We start from the raw sequence: 23,041 nt of genomic DNA, 5'->3' as shown, positions 1-23,041 counted from the left end.
AGTGTTTGTCTTCTCTGCCTGGCTTATTCACTTAACATAATTCTCTCCAGGTTCATCCATGTTGTTGCAAATGTCAGGGCTTCTTTTTAAAGGCCGGGTCATATTCTATTATATATACCTACATAATATTCTATTATATATACCTTTTTAAAGGCTGGATGATATTCTATCATATATACACATTGTCTTTGTCCAGTCATCCATCGATGGATACCTAGGTTGTTTCTGTACCTTGGCTATTGTGAATAATGCTGCAATGAACATGGGGTGCAGGTATCTTTTCCAGATGCTGATTTTCTTTACTTTGGATATAAACTCAGAGGTTCTATTTCTAAATTTTTGAGGGAGCTCTATACTGTAATGTAAATTGGTACAGACGTTTTCCACAACGTCTGTACCAATTTACATTCTCATCAACTTTGTACAAGTTTTCCCATTCCTGCACGTCCTCGCTGACATTTGTGATCTCTTTTTTTTTGGTAACAGCCCTATTAAGAGGTGTGAGGTGATATCGCATTGTGGTTTTGATTTGCATTTCCCTGATGGTTAGTGATGTTAAGTGCACATTTTCTTGTGCCTATTGGCTATCTTCATTGGAAAAAAAAAATGCCTATTCAGACCCTTTGCCCATTTTTAATCAGGTTTTATTTATTTTTTTGCTACTAAGTTGTACGAGTTCCTTATATATTTTAGATGTTAACCCCTTATCAGATAGACGGTTTACAAATATTTCCTCATTTTGTAGGTTCCTTTCCATTCATTGGCAGCTCTCTTGCTGTGCAGAGCTTTTCAGTTTGATGTGGTCCCACTTCAAAAAAAAAGCATTTTTTTGCTTTTGTCACTTGGCCTTTTGGTGTCATATCCGAAGAACTCATTGCCAAGACCAAGGCCAAGGAGCTTGTTCCATACATTTTATCCTAGCAGTTTTACAGTTTCAGGTCTTTAATCCATTTCAAGTTAGTTCTGGTGAGTGGTGTTAGATAGGGGTCCACTTTCATTTGTCTGCATGTGGATATCCAGTTTCCCCAAAAGCATTTATTGAAGAGACAGCCCTTAACCCATTGTGTTTTCTTGGTGCCCCTGTCAAAGATTATTTGTCTGTGTACGTGGACTCTGTTCTGCTCCATTTGTCCATGTGTCTGTTTTTAAGCTGGCCCCATACCGTTTTGACTCCTGCAGGTTTACAACAGAGTTTGAAACGGGGAAGTGTGATGCCTCCAGCTTTGTTCTTTTTTTCAAGATTGCTTTGGCCGTACAGGATTTTTTGTGATTCTGTACAAATTTCAGGAATCTTTTTTCTATTTCTGTGAAAAATGTCATCATTGGAATTTTGTCAATGGATTGAATTGAATCTCTAGATTGCTTTGGGTAGAATGGACATTTTAACAATATTTATTCTTCCAACCCATGAACATGGTATATCTTTCTGTCTTCTTCAATTTTCATCAGTGTTTTATAGTTTTCAGTGTACAGATCTTTCACCTCCTTGGTTAAATTTATTTCATTGTTTTTGATGCTATTGTAAATGAGATTGCTTTCTTAATTTATCTTTCAGATATTTTGTTGTTAGCGTATGGAATGCGACTGGTTTTTGTATATTGATTTTGTATCTTGCAACTTTACTGAATTCGTTTATTAGTTCTAATAGTTTTTTGGTGGAATCTTTATAGTTTCCCATATATAAGATCACGTTATTTGCAAACAGACAATTTAACTGATAATTCATTTAGACTTATTTAACATCCTGGAGAGCGTTTTATGTGCTCTTGAGAAGAATGTGTTTCTGCTGCTGTTGGATAGACTGTTCTGTATATGTCTGTTAGGAACATTTGGTATAAAGTGTCGTTCAAGTCTAATATTTCCTTTTGATTTTCTGTCTGGATGATCTGTCCGTTGTTGAAAGTGGGATATTGATGTTTCGTACTATTAGTTCCTCGCTGTCTCTCTCTGCCTTCAGATATGTTAATATTTGTTTAACATATTTAGGTGCACTGATGTTGGGTGCATATATATTTATAATTGTTATATCCTCTAGATGAATTGACCCCTTCATCATTATACAGTGACCTTTTTGTCTCTTGTTACAGTTTTTACTTAGTCTTTTTTGTCTGATATAAGTAGAGCTATCACTGCCCTTTTCGTTTTTCCTTTGCATGGACTATCTTTTTTTACCCCTTCACTTTCAATTTATGTGTATTCTTAAGGCTGAAATCTTTTGTAGGCAGAGTGTGTGTGTGTGTGTGTGTGTGTGTATTTTTAATTCAGTCACTCTCTTCCTTTTGATTGAAGATCAAATTCATGTGTATTTAAAGTAGTTATTGGTAGGTAAGGACTGACTGTAGCCATCTCGTTTTTTGGCTGTTTAGTTCTTTTGTTTCTTTCTTCCTCTCCTGCTGTCTTCCTTGGTGATTTGATCACTTTACCGTAGTGGTGCGCTTTGATTCCTTTCTCCTGCTCTTTTGTGTATCTGCTATAGGTTTTTTCTTCCTGATTATCATGAGGCTTACATAAATCATCTTATAGCAGTCTGTTTTAATCTGATGACTTCGATTGTATACAAGAAGTTTACTGTTTTCTTCCTCCTCTCACATTTTGTTTTTGATGTCACACTTTACCTCTTTTTATATTATGTATCTATTAAGAAATCATCGTAGCTGTAGTTATTTTTAATACTTTTATCTTTTAACCTTTATGCTAGAATTAAGTGATTTACAAACCACTATAGTAGTAGAGTATTTAGAATTTGGCTACATACTTACCTTTACCAGTGAGTTTTATACTTTCATATGTTTTCATGTTACTAATTAGCATCCTTTTATTTCAGCTTGAAGAATGCCCGTTAGCATCTTATAAGGTAGGTCTAGTGGTGATGAACTCCCCCAGCTCTTGTTTGTCTGGGAAAGTCTTACCTCTCTATTTCTGAAGGACAGCTTTGCCAGGTAAAGTATTCTTGGCAGATAGTTTTTCTTTCCTTTCTGAACTTTTAATGTATCATTTCTCTCTCTCCTGGCCTGCAAGGTTTCCACTGAGAAATCTGTCTTGTGTTCTCTTGTGTGAGATGAGTCTTTTGTCTAGCTGCTTTTAAAATTCTTTGATTATAACAATTTTATGATACTGTATCTGAAGCCTTTTTTGGGCTGAATTTGTATGGGGACTTAGGAGCTTCACGTACCTGGATATCCCTTATCTCTCTCCAGATTTGGGATGTTTACAGCCATTATTTCTTTAAATAAGCTTTCTGTCCCCTTTTCTCTCTCTTCTCCTTCTGGTACTCCCGTAATGCGAATATTGTGTTGCTTGATAGTATTCCATAATTCACATAGGCTTTCTTCTCTCTTTTTCATTCTTTTTTTCTTTGATAATTTCAAATGACCTGTCTTCGAGTCACAGATTCTTGATCTGTGACTTGATCTGCTTGATCGAATCTGTCTTTGATGCTCTTGATGCATATTTTAATTTATTTCATTCATCGTATTCTTTAGCTCCAGAATTTCTGTTTGGTTCTTTTTTTTTTTTTTTTTTTATGAACTCTGTTGAATCAATCATTTTGTTCATGCGTTGTTTTCCTGATTTCATTGAGTTGTCTATGTTGTCTTATAGCTCACTGAGCTTCCTTAAAACAATTATTTTGAATTCTTTGCCTCTCCATTTCTTTAGGGTTGGTCAGTTATTAGAAAATGATTATGTTCCTTTGGTAGTTATGTTTCCTTGTTTTTTTCATTTTTCTTGTAGGCCATGCCAGGCATTGATGTCTGCCCATCTGATGGCGCAGTCACTTCTTCCAGACATTATGGACTAGTTGTGGAGGGGCAATGACATTCGCCTGTTGGTGGGTGTGCAGGTGCCGGCTGGGCAGGGCGTGGTGGTCCTGGCTGCAGGGGAGGCCCAGTGATGTAGTCTCTGCGCGGCTCCGCCCGCTGGGGTTAGCGCTGGCGAGGACTGCAGGGTGTCCACCGTGGTGGCGAGGACTGCAGGGTGTCCACCGTGGTGGCGAGGACTGCAGGGTGTCCACCGTGGTGGTGAGGACTGCAGGGTGTCCACCTGGTGGCGAGGACTCCTGAGTCTGCAGTGGTGAAGGCTTCAGGGCACCTCCTCATCTCTTTTTCAGTCATGGGGGATTTCGTAGCTGGGGGATCTTTCTCGACCCCAGGATCTGGAGTGTGGATCTGTTCATGCAGAGCAGCTGTAGATCTCAGGCTCAGGGCATGCTGAAATTTGGGGGTGTAAGCGCCCCATGTTCTGGGGAAGCCCGATGGCCACTCCTTTCTGGGGGGCGGTGCACAGCAGTGTCTCCCTCTCCAGGGGTCCGCAGTGGTGATGACTTGGTTGCCTCAATGGGGAAAGTGGCTGGTGTCCCCTGCAGCATAGGCTGCTGAGGTCCATGCCGATGACCACTATGCGGTCCTCTGCTATGAAAGCTGTGTTGAGTCCAGCTGTCGAGGTCCTCAGCGGCCAAAGCTGCCAGGGTCCTCTGCAGAGCCGGCCACTGGGGGTTGCGAGGGCACCCACTGCGTGGCTGATACTGAGCGCCCCTTGCCTTCCTCGTTCCTGTGCATCTCCCGACGTCTCAGCCCGTCTCCCCAGCATCCCTTCTATACAGTTAGTCTCTTTTTGTTTTTCCGCTCTGTTGCTTTAGGTACTTAATTGGACACAGGAGGCCCGCCCCACCCCCCAGCCATTTTCCTGTTGTCAGGGGATGAAGGCTGGTGTCTCCCACTCTGCCATCTTACTGATGCCCCTGCGAACTGTCTTTTCAGTGAAGTTATCTGCTGATCTGTTGGCTTCACCATACGTGAAAAATAAAACCTACTTTTAAAAACACGTGTAAAGTGGTGCCATGAAAGGAGAATTTCATTCATTCTGACAACAGCACCTAAGTGAGACTGTCAGTCTCGGGCAGCATTTGGCAAAGGACAGTAAATACTTTAGGCTTCGCGGGCCACATATGATCTCTGTTTTCTCTCCTTCCTCTCCTCCCCTGCCTTCTCCTTCTCTTGCTTTGACAACCCTTTAAAGGCCATTATTAGCTCTAATACTGCACAGAAGCAGCCTATCAGCTGGATTTGGCACACAGGCCATAGTTTGCCAACCCCCTCATCTAGAGACTTCTGCTGCCATCACCTGCCTGCTTGCTCCAGTCTCTTCTTGGACTCTGAGGAGCCCTGTGTTCTCCCAGCACACCCATATTTTCTTGAGTTAGCCAGCATCAGATTCACTGGCTTGCAGCTGATTTAGTCAACTGGTTCAGGTAAATGGGTACCTTGCCCAGCTTAAGAAGCGGTCCAGTGAGGAAGCGCTTTGGATTTGGGTGGGGTCGGATCACCGAGTAACAGCAACAGCAGCCACAACAACAACAAACAACAAGGACAAGGACGTTCGACATTTGGATGGAGTGTGCGTCAGGTGCTGGGCCTATGCCAAGTGCCTTTTTTCATTATCTCGTTTAATCCTCACGGTCGCTCTGGGAGATACGTGACTAGCATTATCACCGGTTTACAGTTGAGAAAACTGAAACTCAAGTTAGGTGGTGACCTAAGGTCTCAAGGTAAGGAGAGCTCAAATCAGGATTTGAACTCAGGTTTGTCTAACTCTGGAACCAGAGTTCTGTTGCCCCGCTGTCAGTGACGGCTCTAATTCCCTATGTCCACATCCATTGCTTAGAGAGGAATGCCTGCCTTTCAGAATTTCAGGAAATGATCACTACCACAGGACTGTCAAAATGGTGTTGAAGAAAGGCCACTGGAAGGGATTTGAACTATTGTGCCGAGGACCCCTGACAACAGTTGGGACACCAAGGAATCCGGGCCACCCAGAAATTCAGGGCACCTACTCTTGGTGTTTCACAGGGAAATTGGTGCAGATGAAATAGAGAGCCTGCTCACTTTTCATAGGTTAAGTCCCACGGGATCTCCTTTTTGGCAGATAAACAGCAGTCTGTGTGGAAGGTTGCCAGTTATTATCCGCAAGCGTCTCTGTGTTCATGCTGAACTTGTAGAATTGACTGAGTTATTTCTGGGCCCTTGGAATTGTTGGGATTGCTGGGACTGATAGAAACTGCCTCAGCACTCTGCTAGCCCATACGCAAGCCACCTGGGAGCCACCCAGCTTCAGAGGGGAGGCGCTTGAGGTCAGAGTTAGCATGGGGCAGGTCCCCTGTGGTGGTGCATTTGTGGCGTCTGTGTATTTTAACATCTATCAGAACTAGGGTGAAAGATCTAGGCCTGTGCTCTCCCACAGAAACATAATGTCAGCCATATATATAGTTTAAATTTTTCTGGTCATTCTATTGAGAAAAGTAAGCATGTGACTGCACCAAATCTTGCACGTGAATGTTTGTAGCAGCATTATTCATAATAGCCAAAATGTGGAAAAACCCAGACTGATGAATAGCTACACTAAATGTGATATAGCCGTACAATGGAACATTATTTGACAGTTAAAAGAAATGAAGTACTGACACATGCTACGAAACATGGATGAACCTTGAAAACATGCTGAGGGAAGGAAGCCCGTCACCAAAGACCACGTGTGACTCCACTTCCACGAAATGTCCAGAAGAGGCAAAGCCACAGAGACAGAAAGTAGACGCGCGGGTGCCTGGGGCCGAGGGAAAACGCCAAATGGGGAGCAACTGCTCACGGGCTCAGCGTTTCTTCTCAGGGCGATAAAAATGATCCAAAATTGATGGTGGTTATGGTTGCACGAGTTTGCGAATATACTAAAAGCCAGTGAATTTTATACTTTAAATGACTGAATCGATTGTATGACATGTGAATTATATAGCAACACACCTTTTAAAAAGAAAGGTACATTTTTATAATTGAACTCAAAATATCCGAAATCAGTGTAAAACATTAATGAGATGTTTCACATTATTATTGTTTTGGTAACAAGTCTTTGAAATCTGGTGTGTATTTCACAGTTAAGGCACGTCGCTTTGGGCCAGCAACATAGCAGATGCTCAGCAGGCACTTTGGTTACTGGCTTCCGTACTCGAAGGCACAAATCTAGGCGCTTCGTACCTTTCTGCCAGTAGAAATCTCTCTCTGTCCTCCTCCTCTACAAGCTCACACAGGCCTGGGCTCCAGTCACTTTCTTCCATCTACTAGTAGTATAACCTTGAGCTTGTACTTATTTTTTCTAAATGAGTTTTCTGTGAAATGGGCACCATTAAGGAGGGATTGTGGTCAGGGCGAACTGAGATCATCAGTGGTGAAGCCTGGCACATGAGCTCTTATTATTTCTTAATCTCAGGGGGCAGGGAAGCCTGTGTTCTCAGGTGGGAAAGACTTGGAACCAGGGAGCCTTGGCCCATACGCTGATCCTGTCACGCCCGCATACCTGCCACGCCCACAGCGCCTTTGAAGGGCTTCTTCACTGCACGTCAGGATCCAGGATGCAGCTGATCGTCCCTGGAGGAATGGGGGCCCACCCTAATTGTCCCTGGAGGAATGGAGGCCCACCCTAAGGGCAGACAATATCTAGGCCCACCCCACCGTGAGAAATCCAGCCCACAGAGATACTGGGGGCCAGCTGAACCACTCAGAGCCTTGCTTTTGGCGGATCTGAACTTGAGACCTGGAGGAAGGGCTGGTGTCAGTATGGGGGGCAGAAGCAGAGACGCAGGAGGAAAGTGGTAGGTGGAGACCTTGAGTCAGCATAAACTGTGGGTGAGAGGAGCCACGAATTCACAGGAATTAGGAGCCCCCAGAAACTGAGACAGCGTAGAGTGGGGACAGCAGCAGAGCAGGCCCAGACCCGGAGGTGCTGAGTCCCCAGGATAGTGGAGCCCCAGCGGGCTGGTGGGGGCGGCCACGGGTGGCTGGAGCTCCTGTGGACCGGAAGCCGCCCCGGCCTCTGGGAGGAGCCGGGGTTGGGTGGCTACAACTTGGGTCTTTCCCGTCTTGTAATGAAGCCTGAGGATCTTCCTGTTCTTGCGCCCTGCAAGAACTTGACCGACACGCCAGCCACATCACCACTCCCGCGACTCCGGCCTCCCCTGTGCTGCGGGGACAGCTGTGCTTTGGGCTGTCCTTCATGCCTTCCTGGGGCGATGCCTTATCTGACGCTGGCAGTTCTGGGCCTGCCGGTCGTGGGACCTCCCCGCCGAGGTGGCCGTGGAACCCAGTCTGGCCCCGTCCGGCTCTCCGCGTCTGGGATTTGCCTCTCGTGCAGAGACAGCTCTGGGGCAGGGGGCCGGGACCCTGGGGGGCGGGCACCTGGGTTCCTCGGGCGGGGATCTTCCGAGCTGTCCCGGCTCGCGTTTTCCAGGGTCCGCGCGTTCGCCTCTTGTTCTGGGGGTTGCCTGATCGCCTGGACGGAGCCCCCTTTCTTGTTTCAGTGCTCACCCTAACTGGACACACACCTCGCTGGGTTTTGAGCGAACACTGACCTCAGACAGGCGTTCCTTCGGCCCCTGGCTGTGCCTTTCCCCCGCCTCCACTGCTCTGCCCGCCGCAGCAGCAGCAGCTCAGTACCCCCCTCTCCCCCTCTCCCCCGCCGCCTGGCATCCCTGTGCCCGGCGTACCCCAAACAGCCCAGTGACTCCTCCTCTGAAAGAGGAGGCTAAGCCCAAACCGCCCCCCAGTTTACCGTGGGCTTTGCGATGGCCTTGCCAAGCACCTTCTCACGCTCGTTTCTCTTTATGAATAATTTGACACCGTGATGACTCCTTGAGCTCTAAGTCAAACGGGAGGTCCTCTCTGCAGCACCGCAGGACTCCCTGTAGGTGGCAGCATGTGACCACAAATGCCCTGAATGTGGGTTCCCAGAGATGAAGACCAGGCTGCAGAGAGGGCTTGGGAGATGCTAGATGGAGCTTTTGCTAGCCACCGGGGAGAGGAGGGTGCAGGAGGCAGGCGAGAGGTCAGCGGGCACGTTGCGGGCCTTGAGGCAAGAGGGTCCTGGCTCGAGGTGTGGAGGAGGGAGGAGTGATCCACCCACCCGTCCATATTGAGTACCTGTGCCAGGCTCTGGGGGTGCTGCAGTGAACAAGACGGACACGGGTGGTCCCTGACCGTGCTAGGCTGGCACCCTAACTTAGAACCCTTTCTTTACATCCATCACGTAGCACACCCCTTTGCCTTCTGGGCTTGCCTCCCCATCTGCAGAGTGGGGTAATAAACCATGCACCTCACGGGTTGTGGTGAGTCTGAGGTGCTGCCTGCCTCCCAGTCTGTCTGTCCTTCCTTTCCCTCAGCCCCACCCCTCCCTTTGCAGGAACGGAAAGCCCTGCTGAACCGTGAGGTCGATGTCCTCTGTATCAGAGGGAGGCACCAGCCCGTCCTCCCCTTCTGCAAGGTCGGTTTAAGCCTTAGACTTGAAGGAATCCCTCGGGCCTGTGAATACCTCAGAAACCTCAGAGGCTTGACTTTGATGATTCATATCTATTCTAAGCTCCAGTGAAAAAAATGTTTCTTAGGAAATGAGTTGGAGACCTTATTCTATTGATAGATCTCATACATGCTGAGGTACGTGTACCCGTATACACACCCATACATGTACACACAAGGACAGATATCATATATCCACACATGTACACGCCGATAGATATCATACATGCTGATATAGATGTACATGTATATACATCCATGCACGTACACACACTGACACATATCACATATATACATGTGCAGACTGATATATCATACATAGTGATACACATATACATGTAGACATAAACATCTATTCATATATACACATTGATACATATATATACATATGTGTACATACTGATATATATCATTACACATATACACACCGATATATGTCGAATATATACATATACACATGTATAACATGCTGATATTCATATATATATATGTGCATGATATATATGTAGACATGTATATACTTACAGACATTCTGATGTGTCATATCCACATACATGTATATACACCCTGATACAGATATCACGTATGCTGATATATGTATGTACTTCTATATCTACGTACACACATGATATATATGCACACATACGCTTACCCATGAGAATAACCGCTACTGTCTTTCATTGAGTGCAAGGTTGTTTTTATCTTTCTAGCTGGTTGTAAAGACCTTTGGACCAGTCCGTAGTGCTATTGCTAGCATTTCTACTATTATTACTCTCTTTCTAACGTTATTATTCCCTGCCCCATCACTTCCTAATGTAAACCAGATGTCATCTGGGGGACTTTTCGTGCCTTGTGATCTCAGTAAAATCTCTCCGAATGTCCCTTCTTCCGCCCCTGCCTCCATCCCATTTCTGAGGCGGTCCCAAGGCCTCTCTAGCATTTCTGCTAACTCCTGGCTTTTTCCTGTGCCTAGGGTTCTGTTTCCTGGTGGATGCCTTTGACCTGCAGCATATCGCATTCTTCGTGTGTGTTTTTTAACAGCAATAACAACCACGGAAAATCATTCACATGACTCGCACTAGGCCTCTGTGACTTTAGGAGGCTGTGAGGGACTTGTGGGGGGCGTCCTGGGAGGGACCACATTTCATTCTCGTAACTCCATCCCCCTTGCTCACGCTCTGCCCCCTGTGAGCTGATATGCCCCAGGCACACCAAGTCCTTCTCCACCTCTTATGCCAGCCCTATCCCTGGACGACTGGGGATTCTTTGAAGCTGGGGAGCCAGCTGGCAGAAAGCCTCCTGGAAACTCATGAGGTGTGATCAAACACACAGACTCTAAAGTCAGATATTTGACCTGTAAAAGTGGGACAATGGGGGAGAAGAAGCATCTCGAGGAGAGAAAGACGTTAAGACTTGGCTTTGACCACTTTGAATTTGTGATGCCACATCGACATCCATGGGCCTTGGTCTGGTATTCAGGGTGAGGCCGGAGGAGGCCGTGCAGATTCAGGAGTACGCCATCGTGAGAACGCCTTGAGAACAGACCCTTCTCTTAGGGAGTGTGTGGCCTCTGACCCCCGGCCCTGGCACGCACCACGCCTGCACGCCTCTTCCTCCCTTTGCTTGACCAGCTCCCAGCATCCTGTGGGAGGCAGGCTGCGTCTGCCTGGGCTGGATTAGGTGCCTTTGTTGATACACAGAGGCCTAAGACCTCAGGCAAACATGCTCCCTTTTCCTAGACACCTCTGAGGCAGGCTGGCATGAGGACCAAGCATCCTGATGGCAATATGGCTTTGCTTCTCTCCTCAGTTAATTGACTTAGATATTGTATTAAGGGACCCTGCTGGCAGGTGCTGGAGCCTGTTAGGAACCCTCTTTCAACCAAGGCAGCTCGCAACAGAAAAAGATTATTTATTTTACCTCATCTAGCATGTGAAATCTAGGAAACCTAAAATATTGTGGTCTGACTTAGGGCACCAGGGAGCTTTCACGGCCTGTTGGAATATCACATATGAAATCCAGTTGTGAATGCGAAGTGGTGGTTTGAGAAGGCTCAGAGAGGTGAGGTGACTTGCCCCGGGGCACACAGCTGATTGGGTCAGAGCTGGGATTCGAACCCAGGTGTGTCTCACCTGGAGTAGGTTCTTTTCAGTACAGGATTCATCCAGCCTCACACACCTGTTCTGGAGGAAGGGAGGTATGGGGGGGGGGCTGGTGCCACAGAGAGAGGAGCTTGTTGGGTGAGACTGTGAGCTGGTCCTGGACCCCATGGGGCCTTGGGGTGAAGAAGTGGCAGGGGACATCCCCACATGGAGATGCAGGCTCCAGACTGGAGGAGGGAGGCTGACGAGAGGTCCCTGGTTGGGGGTGCCCATGTGCCAGCCTGTATAAAGTGGCAGACGGGGTAGGTGGGAGGAGGGAAGTGGCATGTATCCAGGACCACAGGAAGTTCCAGATTCTGGTTAGCAATCGGAAAGTCCCAGCAATTCCTCTTTTAGCTGAAAACCAGAAGGAGATAAGGTTTTTCTTTTTAAAATAGAGACAAATGCCACAGCATTTGCAAAGGAAGCAGTGGTCTGCAGAGTCGGGCTGGAAGTCACTGCAGAAATGTGATATTCCCCAGAAAAAAAGTCTTAAAATTCAGCTGGAGTAGGTCAGCGCTCAAAGTTCTTCATAGTGGGGTGGGGGGCTCCCAGAGGAGCTACCGGGGTACGAGAGGAGGAGATGAGATGCTGCACAAAACAGGAAAAAAGAAGCCAGAACTGCAACATGGCAACGAGAAGGACCATCTCCAGCATCATTATCCCTGTCAGCACTGTCACCAGCAGCAGCAGCAGCAGCAGCTAGAGTGAACCTCGACCCTCAAGTGACCTCCCATCGCTTTCAGAGTCAAAGCCGTATTTTCTCACTGGCCTAAGACGCCCCAAGCCTCCGACTCCCCGGAGCCGCCCAGCCCTCACTGCCAGCCACGCTCCCCTCCGCTCTCGTCCTGGTGTGTCCTGGTGGCACGCCACCATACCAGACCCCTCCTACCCCAGGACACTGGCACTTGCTTTCCCTCTGCCCAGTGTGCTCGGCCCGACATCCTCACGGCTTCCTCCCTCTAGTCCTTTGGGCTTTTCTCCCAGGCTGCCTCAGCAAGAGGTAACTCAGCAGGACCGTCCCAGATGACGTCATTTAAATTTGCAACAGCCCTTCCTCTCCTGCTCCTGGAGTCCCTGCCCGCCTCTTCATTTAAATACAGGGCCCCCCACCCCCAGGACTTCCATGTAATCCTCCATCATACTACACACATGCAATAGCATGTCCTGCTGTGCCTTTGCAGCCAGCATCAGCGCGCGATACTGGCAGCCTGCAGCACGCACACATTACCTGCTGGTCATGGCGACACTTTGCCTGCATACCTGGCGCTGGCAGCACATACATACACATTACAAGCACGCACGCATGCCCCTGATGCACACCGCAGCATCTTTGGCCCTGAACCCCTTTCAGTGGCCTTTTTGTCCCGCGCCCGCGCCTGCGTTCTGCCAGCACACACATACCTACCATGCAATACTGCAGCAGCCTGCATGGCCTGCCAGCCACACAGCATGCCTGATGCACACACCACATGCCTGAAAGAAACTGGCAGCACACACACACGCGATCGCGACACAGCCTGCCATGCACACACGTACTTACACACGTACACATCTTTTACCATATGCAGCAGTTCTTTACACGTGCTGGTTTTTCATGATGCATGTTTTTGTTTCTGGTTGATGGCCTTCTATAAATCCCGTCGTGGGAGGATATGGCTCGCCCGGTGATGGGGACCTTCTGGGACCGTGCGGGGTGCAATGAACCCTCAGGAATCTTTGCTGAGACACGGTTTCTGCCGCCTGGGACTGTGTGAGGATGAGCAGTGGCCCAGATCATCATCCTAATCTGGGCCCGCGTGAGCCCTGTTGTGAAGGGACTGGTTTTGTAGGTCTCCAGGACCCAGGGTGAGACTCTTTACTGCTTGGGCAGTGTCTGGGACCAAAAACCAATCCCGTCCCGGTGGGAATCACCTGTGACTCACTGCTAATGGGGTAAGCGGACCTGCTTCTTTAGTCACCAGTGAAAATGTCCCATCCCTGTAACTAATGGCTCACAATTTATTCAGTGGGAAGGAGGAAGGATATGCAGAAAGAATGGGGCGCCCTCGCGGGGTGGAGCGTCAGGCCTTACAGTCGAGTCGCTCTGAGTAATTGACTCACGATGCTCTGTGTCAAGGAAATTAGGTCCAATCAGGAGCTGTCTCTGCAATTTCCTCTAATCGTCGCCAGTGCCATGAGGAATAATGAGTTTTGGGCACGAGGGATTCAGATGTGGTAAGCCAACAGAGTCGTTTTGGTCTTCGATCTGAGATAGGCGGACTCTGATATGCTCTTTCTTCTTATTGGAAGGCTCCTTCTTTAGCCAGAATTTTATATGTCCAGAGGGTGCTAGACCGGGGAGAAGGTGGAGAGATGCAGACCTGGGATTAGGCCACCAGGCCTGGACCCCAGCGAGCTAGAAGCTGCCTAGCTGAAGGGACATGTTCTTGGACTACTTACTCCCCACACAGAATCCGTCACCACGTCCATCGGCTTGGCTTCCAGACCATCTCTCGGCTCTGTCCTCTCCTCTCCGCCCCACTGACACCATCGTCTCTCGTCTGGCGACTGCAGTGGCTGCTGAGCTGGCCTCTGCTTCCTCTCTCAGTCCCCTCCTTCATCCCCCGCTCAAGAGAATGATGACCGTTTTACATGAACGAGTGAACACCCGTCACGGTCTCCTCAGGAACACCCCCGTGCGGCCCAGACCTGGGCTGTGGCAGGTGTGAAGTGCTTTGTGTCCCTAGGTGGCAGTGTGGTCCATCTGCAAAGGCACAGGACTGGGAGCAGATTCCAGTCGAGACCCAGACTCTGCCTCCCCACGTGTCCGCCAGGTCAGCTCCCCACGCTGGGCTCCGCGTCCCCACCCTGGACGGGAGGAGAGCTGCCATACGGGGCAGGGTTCCTCCTAACTGTCACCCTCAGGCTAAGTCACGAGTTGGGTCCGGCCAGGTGGTCAGCTTCGGAGCTGGTTTGTAACCTCTGAAGTGCCCGGGCCCCTTCTCAGAGGCTGCCAGGCTGTCTGTCTGTCTGTCTGTCATTTTCATCTTTATCGAGGCATAATTGACAAATAAAACCGTAAGGTATTTAAAGCATGCAAGGTGATGATACACGTATACACAGTGAGAGGTGTCCTCCCCGTCAAGTTAATCAACACAGCCGTCACCTCACTTATTGACCTTTTGAGGGGGATGAGAACATTGAAGTTCTGCTCTCTTAGAAGGTTTCGGTTCTACAATCCCGTGTTACCAACTGTAGTCACCACGTTTTACATTAGATCCTCAGGCCTCACTCACCTGTAACTGGAAGTTTGTACCATTTTACTGACCTGTCCCTATCCGCCGTCCGACCTCCAGCCCCCAGCCCCTGGCAACCACCGTTTTACTCTGCTCGTATGAGTTTGACTTATTTATTTAGATTCTACATAGAAGTGATACAATGCGGTATTGGATCTTCCTCTGTCTGGCTTATTTCAGGCAACCAATTATACTGAAACACAGTTAACAAAATATTGCAAAACCATGGTGGCACGGCGACGTGCGTGCTTCGCTATTCGCCCGCCGCGTACCAGGATCTGGCGGTGGGTCGGGTACGTTGTCACGACTGTAATTTCGAGGCAGCGATGAGTGTAAATGATATCCTGGGATATCTGCCACAGAGGCGATGGGCCGTGGAAACGTCTTGATTGCAGTTGGTGACAGAGTCCTGGGGGGCTGCTGACGTGACTGCAGTTGTCGCCTGCTTTCACGATGGAAAGAAAAGCATTATCCAGTTAGGATAATGACGAGATGACTTGTTTTCCCAGCCGGGTTCGCTGACCCTGCGTTACGACCTCACGGACCCCAGGCCAGGAGCCCCCGTGTGGGCACGTTCGGGTGAATCGCTTTTCCTCCTCGAGCCTCAGTGTCCTCATCTATGAAATGGGTATAAGACTAGTGAGTGAGCGCAAAGAGCTGCCAGGGGGAGCGAATGCTGTAAACCAAATCCGGCACACGAAAACATATGCATTTAAAATTTTATCTTATCGTGTTAACATTTAACATGAGATTTACTCTCTGAACAAATAAGGACACAACAGCTTTGGGCCGGGATGTGGAGAAACTGGAGCCCCTGCACAGCGCTGGCGGGAACGCGAAGTGGTGCAGCCGCCGTGGAGCCAGAATGGTGACGCCTCCGAAAATTCACAGCGGAACTCACACAGGACCCCGTAGTCCCGTTTTGGGGTGTTTGTTCCAAAGAATCAAACTCGGGATTTCGAAGAGACGTCGGTCCCCCCTGTCCACAGCAGTCCAGGTGCGGGTGGAAACGACCTGAACGCTGCCGACAGACGGACGGGTGAGGAAAACATAGTCTCTGCCCACAGCGGAGTGCCACTCGTTTGCGACACGCGACGACATGGACGAAGCTTCTCCACGCTCCGGAGGACTTTCTATCTGCATGTTCAGGTGCCGGGGACCCCGTACCGAAACAGAGGGGCCAAACGCTGCCCTCCTGGACCACACAGCCCAGGGCGGAGGCCGAGAGCAAACGCGCAAAGAAACACACGTGGTTTCTGATAATATTAAGGGCCTTGACGAAAACAGAACAGGTAACATGACAGAGAACACGTGCCCGGTGCAGCAACCTCAGATCGGGTAATCAGGGAACCGCGACACACAGAAAATTAATTATATGAAAGCATCAGAGGAGAGGGTGTATTCGAAGCGCTTGGCCGAGTGCCTGGCACTCGGCGTCGGCCCGGTACGTGTTGGCCATGGCGGTGAGGGTGATGCCACCTCTGTTAGGCCAGCAGTTTCCCGGGGGCACAGACCTCCCCGCAGCTCACGGTGGCTGATGCTGGCGCTGCCCACTGTCCTCCGGGCCGGCTGAGCACTGAGGGATGGTAGTGGGGGAGGAGAAGGCGGCGGCCCTGTCAGAACCGGATCCTAGGGCAGCAGGTCTGATTAAAGAAAGATAAAGTCTTCTCTCTGCTGTGTCTTGCGAGGAGAGCCCAGCAATCGATAGGGCTCACAGATCGGTGGAGGGCGCTTGGAGCCTGGCAGCACGGGGCTTTTTAATTAAACTCATCACTGTGAGGAAAGGTAGCTGTCTTGTTTCTTGCATTTCTGCCTGCCTGCCTGCCAGAAACGGAAGAAACCAGCACACTGCCAGAGGTTCCGAGGCTCTCGAGGAGGTGGTCTCTGGTTTTGGGAGGGCCAGACCCTGCTGGGATGAACACCTGGATGGTCAGGGTGTCGGGTCTCAATTCCAGAGACGCAGGGGCTGTCCTGGGCATTTAGACGCCCTCGGCAGGTGTGATTATCAATTGCACTTCCTGGCAGGGTGACAGACCTTCTCAGCCAGCCCTGATTTTTCTTCCAAAGCCCTGGGTCTGCTTAAAGATGTAAACGTTACTTTTAAAAAAGATTTCCTTTTATTATTAAATAGAGCTTCACTACTTAAGTGCGGGTCATGGACCAGCAGCATCAGCGTGTCCTGCTGGGACCGAGTAGAAATGGAGACCTCAGGCCCCGCCCCAAACCTCAGTTGGAAGGTGCATTTTAACCAGACCCAGCGAGAAACGCTGAGCCGCGAGACCTGGAATAGAAACCAGCCCAACACCGCCGGCTGCGTGTCTTCATTTAAATCCTGGACAAAAGTTTAAAAAAGTGTGCAGTTCATGAGACAATTGGAATAGTTGGATATTCGAGGACAAGAAGCGATTACTAACTTGTTAGGTGTGATAATGGTAGCGTGGTTGTATTAAACAAGAGCCCTTCTGTTTTAGAGTTACGCTTAGACATGCAGATGGACTGATCTCTTGTCTGGCATTTGCTTCACAATACTGGAGTGGGTGGAGCCTGGGGCATGGACAGGGCCGCACTGGCCGTGGGTTGATGGCTTGGTGATCTGGGTGGTGGCAGCATGAAGCTGCATTATACTGGTTCGTTCACTTAGTGCATGTTTAAAACTCTCCGTAATAAACAGTTAAGACTCTGAAAGAGAACATTCAGATAGAAATCGCATAAAACATGATGGGAACGCCATGGCGTTGTGCATGAGCTATTCACGCGAGCATCTGTGCGTCTATCACGAGATCACTGCAAGCCACGTGTCTCGGTGGGTGTCGCCCCCGGCTGCCATGGGATCACCTGGGAAGACTTTACAAAATAATGATGCTGAGCCCCTCCAGACGGTTGAAACGGTCCCTGGGGGCTGGAGCATTGCAGCTGAGCATCTGAGCTTTTCTGAGTTTTCAGGTAACTGTCTCTGTGCTCGAGTTTCTCCATGACCTCCCCCGCTCCGTTGCATGAAACAGGCCACCTCGCCAATCGTTTCTCTTGAGGACCGAGGTGCTGGATTGTTTCATAAACACAGGTTACATTGGGCAGGGGACACTGAGACCCATTTTTTTTTAAAATAATGACGGCAGTCACCACTTACTGAGTGCTTTCCACATGCCTGGCACCGTACTGGGTCCTTTATACGCCTTTATGACATCTAATCCTGCAACAGCGGGGTCAACATCACCGTTTCCATTTTCCGAATGAAGGCACAGGCTCAGGGAGACGAGGTGACCGGTCCAAGGCACCCAGGTTAGAACGTGCAGAGTGTCTGCCTCGGCGCCTCTCCTGAGGGCAGTTTTGGGCCAGGGGATAACCGAGGAAGAACGAAAAGTGTACTTAAGTTACGTGGCTTTGATGAAAATCACTTTGAGCTGTTTCCAGGTACGTCACACAGGGACGTTCTTCATGTCCTCAGCTCAGCCTCTTACTTCTCAAAGGTGTGTCAGTTGTCTCAGGGGAGGCAGGAAATGCCTCTGCATTTCAAGTGACCCCGCGGCTGAAGCTGAGTTAGTCGCACCCTCCTCCGGCCTCACGAGGCACCTGTCCAGGCCCTTAAGCGCCGTCAGCATCAGCCCTCACTCACGGTGAAAGGCTCCCACCCACCCTTGTGAGGACAGGCTCTGCCTCGTAGCTGCTTCTGTGCCTGTGAAACCCAGCCCAGGGGGTGGCACATGTCTGCGATCGGAATGACAGGACAAGGGCCTTGGTCAGCCACCAAAGCTGGGGGCAGAGCACACAATCTACTGATACAGGGCCCAGGGGCAGAGCATGTCATAGACAGGTGCAGGGCAGTGGTAGGCCCTGGGTCTCAGTCCAGACTGCCTGGCTTCAAGTACCAGCTCTGCCACTTAGGAGCCGAACAACCTGGGGCAAGTTTCTTATTTCAAAACTTTGATTGTTTTTCGTTCATCATCGATATTTTTACATTTGATTTTTTTCAGACTATTGCACCAAAATATTATGTCTCTTGATGACTGGGCTTTTTGGTGCCCCCTTAAGTTTTGCACGTAAGGAGAGAGGCTCACTTGCCTCCCCCTCATGCTGGCCCTGCCACTTGGCAAGCAACACACAAGTTTTCATCGATTGGGAGGGGGCTCAGTATTGCGATATTAAATGAAATCTTCATATGTCTACAGGACTTGTGCAGCATCTTTGTGCAGCACCTGATATTGGGGACGGAGCTGTGAATGAGGTTCTCGGAGCTGAGTGATGCTGATCGGTACTCAGAGCGATTAAGCAGCTTGCCCGGGGCACGGGGTTAAGAGGGGTTAGCCCAGTCTTTCAGATTCCAGCTTCTAAGCTCTTTCGACCTGTGGGCGAGGCCCGAGCTCTGTGCCCGCCTTCTGCAGGGCCATTTGCAAGCTGAGGGAATCAGCTGGGTTTTTCTGGGAGTTCCATCGCTGGTTACTCATGTCTCAGGAAGCTCGAGTCCAGACTAGTAGGGGCCCGTGGGAGGTGGGCCTCCCACTTTGAGAGCGGGTTGGAGCAGCCATCTGCCATCACCCATTCCCCGTGGGGAGAAAAACACCATTGAAAAAGCTCCAAGATGAGGCTCTGGCTCAGTCTAGACAGACTGGGGAGGCAGCTCCAGGACCTTCTGGCGATGCGGGGGAGGGAAGGAGAGGGGGTGCGGGGAGAGGAAGGGAGGAAGACAGAGTGGGACTTGGGGAGGGAGGAGGGGCAGAGGGAGAAGAGCAGGAGGGCCCCAGACACCTCCCAGGCAGCCGCCTTCGAAGGGCACTGAAGGCACAGCTGTGTCTCCCCAGAGGGCTGGTTCCACAGCCCGCAGCCTGGGAGAGGTGGCTCAGGGGGTGGGCCAGGTGGTGGTGACAGCTCCCATCCTGAAGGCTTGCTGGGAGGTTTGAGATGGAACACCTGAAGTTCAGGCTGGCCCAAGTATGGGTTCCATACCTGTCGGCTCGGCCCCCTTCCTTCCAACCAGGGCTACTCTTGTCATTGTCTGTTCTGCAGACGGTAGAGGAAGGTTCAAGAGTCTAAATAAACGTGCCCAAGGTCGCACAGCCCACGAGTGTTCAGCCTAAATAACGTGCCCAAGGTCGCACAGCCCACGAGTGTTCACACTGCGGGGCTGTGCTGTCCCACGTGCCTAGGGCGAGGAAGGGAGTGGATTTTAAATCGTATTTAACTTTAACTAATTTATATTTAATTTAGAAACCAAAGCAGTGTAAAGTGTTTTCTGTGAAAACAACTTGATTGTTTCAGTGGGATTCCATTTCACTTTAACTGTTGAAAATTGAATGTCCAGATTAAACTGTTATAAAAGATCCGGGGGCATCTGAGGACTTACTGTACAGAAGAATGTGAAACATCTCAATAATTTTTTTATATTGATTACATGTCGAAATTATAATGTCTTGGATATGCTAAGCCGAATAAAACATGTTATTAAAGTTGTTTTCGGCTTTTAACAATACTTTTGTTTTTCATTTTCTTAAAAAAATTAAACGTATTGGGATAACACTGGTTGATAACATTATAACATTTCAGGTGTACAACTTGATAATACGACATCTGCATACGCTGTTGTGTGCTCGCCACTTGAAGTCACGTCCCTCCGTCACCGTGTCACCATATGTTTGACCCCCTGAACCCCCTTCATCCTCCCTCCACCCCTTTCCCCTCTGGTGCCCATCATTCTGTTATCTGTATCTGTGAGTTTGCTCCTTGCTTGTTTGTTTTGTTTGTTTGTTTGTTTGTTGCTTTTTATTTTATATCCCACATATGAGTGAAATCATACGGTTCTTGTCCCAGCTGACTTATTTCACTTAACATGAAACTCTCAAGATCCATTGTGTTGTCACAAATGGCAATATTTCATCTTCTTTATGGCTGGGTAGTATATCTCCTTTATCTAATCATCCATTGAAGGACACTTGGGTTGTTTCCACGTCTTGGTCACTGTAAATAATGCTGCAATGAACATATAGTACATACATTTATGAGTAAGTGTTTTTAAATTTTTTGGATAAATACCCAGAAGAGGGATTGCTGGGTCATATGGCAATTCTTAATTTTTTGAGGAAACTCCATACTGTCTTCCATAGTGGCTGCACCAATTTACATTCCTGCCAGCCATGTACAAGGGTTTCCTTTCCTCCATATCCTCTCCAGCACTTCTTTCTCATCTTACTGATAATAGCCACTCTAGCAGGTGCGAGGCAGTATCTCACTGTGGTTTTGATTTGCATTTTGCTTATAGCTAGTTGAGCACTTTTTCATATATCTGTTGGCCATCTGCATGGCTTCCTCGGAAAGGTGTCTATTCAGGTCCTCTGTCCATTTTCTCATCGATTTGTTGTTGTTGTTGAGTCGTATGAGTTTTTTATATGTTTTGGATATTAGCTCCTTATTGACGGTATCGTTTACAAATAACTTCTCCCATTCAGCTGGTTGCTTTTTTCTTTTGTCGATGGTTTTTTTTGCCATCAGAAACCTTTTAGTTTGATGTAGTCCCATCTATGTGTATTTGTTTTTACTTCCCTTGCCTTTGAGGCTAAGTTTACAAAGACCCATCTGAGACCAAGGTTCACAAGTTTATTGCCTACGTTTTCTTCTGTGTGTTTTATTTCAACAACACTTTTAAATCATGGCTACTAGAACATTTAAAACGACAGAAGTGCTTTGCAGTATAATTCTCTTGGACAGAACTGAGCTAGAATATGAACCCAGAGAAAATGAGTCTGGAGCTCAGGCTTTTGACCACTCACTACATTGTATTGTCTGCCCGTTGAGTGCAGGGGTGCGTCCTGCACCCACGTTGGTGCGTGGAGGGTGCAGCAAACTTGGGAGTTCCCCTGAACATCAGACTCATCTTCCCCCAGTGCCTTTTCCAAGACCTTCTTCTACTTAGAGTGGCCCTTTGGATGTGATGACCTTCCAGCAGCCTCAGCTGACCAAGAGGTTATTGTGTTTGTCAGCAGAACAAAGTGTTCCTTCATGCTCATTCCCGCATCCATTCGTTCATCGAATGCCTATTGAATTCCTGATGTGTGCCAGGCTGGGGATACAACAGTGAACAAAACAGACAACAACTACTGTCCTTGTGGAGTTTATGTTCTATTGGGGATAAAAAAAGAAACATACATGAAATTATAGGAACTTAGCGATGAGCGCTAAGAAGAGGCAGAGAGGGAGGTGGACGGCAGGTGCTGAGGACTGTTAGTTCCATGGCTGCTGTCACTAATCACTACAAGTGCAGCGGCCTGAGACAATCCGTGTTTATCACCTTCCGGCTGTGGAGGTCAGAGCCGAACGTGGGTCGGCAGGGCCGCCTGGAGGCCCCCGGGGAGAACCATCTCCTCGCCTCCGAAGGCCGCCCACGGTCCTCGGTTCCGGCCCCGCATCGCTCCCACCCCTGCCTCGCTGTCACGTCTCCTCCACTGACTCTGACCTTCCTGCCTCCCTCTTACGAGGACCCCGCGATTCAGTCGGGCCACCCAGGCAGCCCCCTCACCTCCAAGTCTGTAACCGAATCACCTCTGTGACATCCGCAACCTCCCTTGTGCGATGCGAGGTAACATATTCATAGGCGTTGGGGATTAGGATGTGGCCACCTTTGCAGGAGGGACATTATTCCGTCTACCACGGGGACTGACACTTAAGGTGGCCAGGGAGGGACCCACTGAGTTGATGTGGAAGACGTGAAGGAAGCGAGGGAGGGAGTCACGCAGACACCCGTGGAGACAGCCTTCCAGGCAGCGGCGAAAGCATGTGCAAAGGTCCTGAGGTGACAGCGGGGCGTCCGGAGCTGAGCGATCCAGGGGCAGGATGGCGGGACTGAGGTCAGAGGGCGAAATGCGGAAGGAGAGGGCAGATCGTGGAGGGCCCCGGGGATGATTTTAAGAAACGTATCTGTATTCGGAGTGAGATGAGAAGCCTTTAGACGCTTTCTCTAAGTATATGTTCAGTAATTATCAATGAAAAAAGAATCTAAAACAGAGCGAAAGTGGAAAGAGAAACGAAAATGGGGCCGAACGTGAGAGAAGGGAATGCGGAGGTTGGAAAGTGACACAATCGCATGCAGGGGTCGGAAAATGCGAGGAACTGAGCCTTGACTGGATGAGCCGGAAGGGCTAATGTCTTTATTCCTCAGAGACCTCGAAGAAATCAATCAGACAAATCCTGGAACTGGGTAGAGGAACAAGCAAAAGGGCGCGAACAGACAACTGGAGAAGATGAAATGCAATTAGCTAAGCACGTGGGAAACGATCAGCCTAACTAGGAGTCTAAGAAACGCAAA

The 23,041-nt window shown here is 49.0% G+C and overlaps 1 long non-coding RNA gene across 1 annotated transcript; it reads left to right on the top strand.

Moving 5' to 3' along the window:
* The first annotated feature begins 3,736 nt into the window (after positions 1-3,736).
* LOC120620440 (uncharacterized) lies at positions 3,737-4,829 on the top strand. Its single transcript, XR_005657867.1, has 2 exons — positions 3,737-3,829; positions 4,637-4,829. It is a non-coding gene; the product is annotated as an uncharacterized LOC120620440 (long non-coding RNA).
* Positions 4,830-23,041: the final 18,212 nt, after the last annotated feature.

The sequence above is a fragment of the Pteropus medius genome, unplaced genomic scaffold (genome assembly GCF_902729225.1).
Source record: "Pteropus medius unplaced genomic scaffold, Ma_sr-lr_union100, whole genome shotgun sequence".
In the NCBI taxonomy this organism is placed as follows: Eukaryota; Metazoa; Chordata; class Mammalia; order Chiroptera; family Pteropodidae; genus Pteropus; species Pteropus medius.
This window is presented reverse-complemented; position numbering and strand designations above follow the sequence as displayed.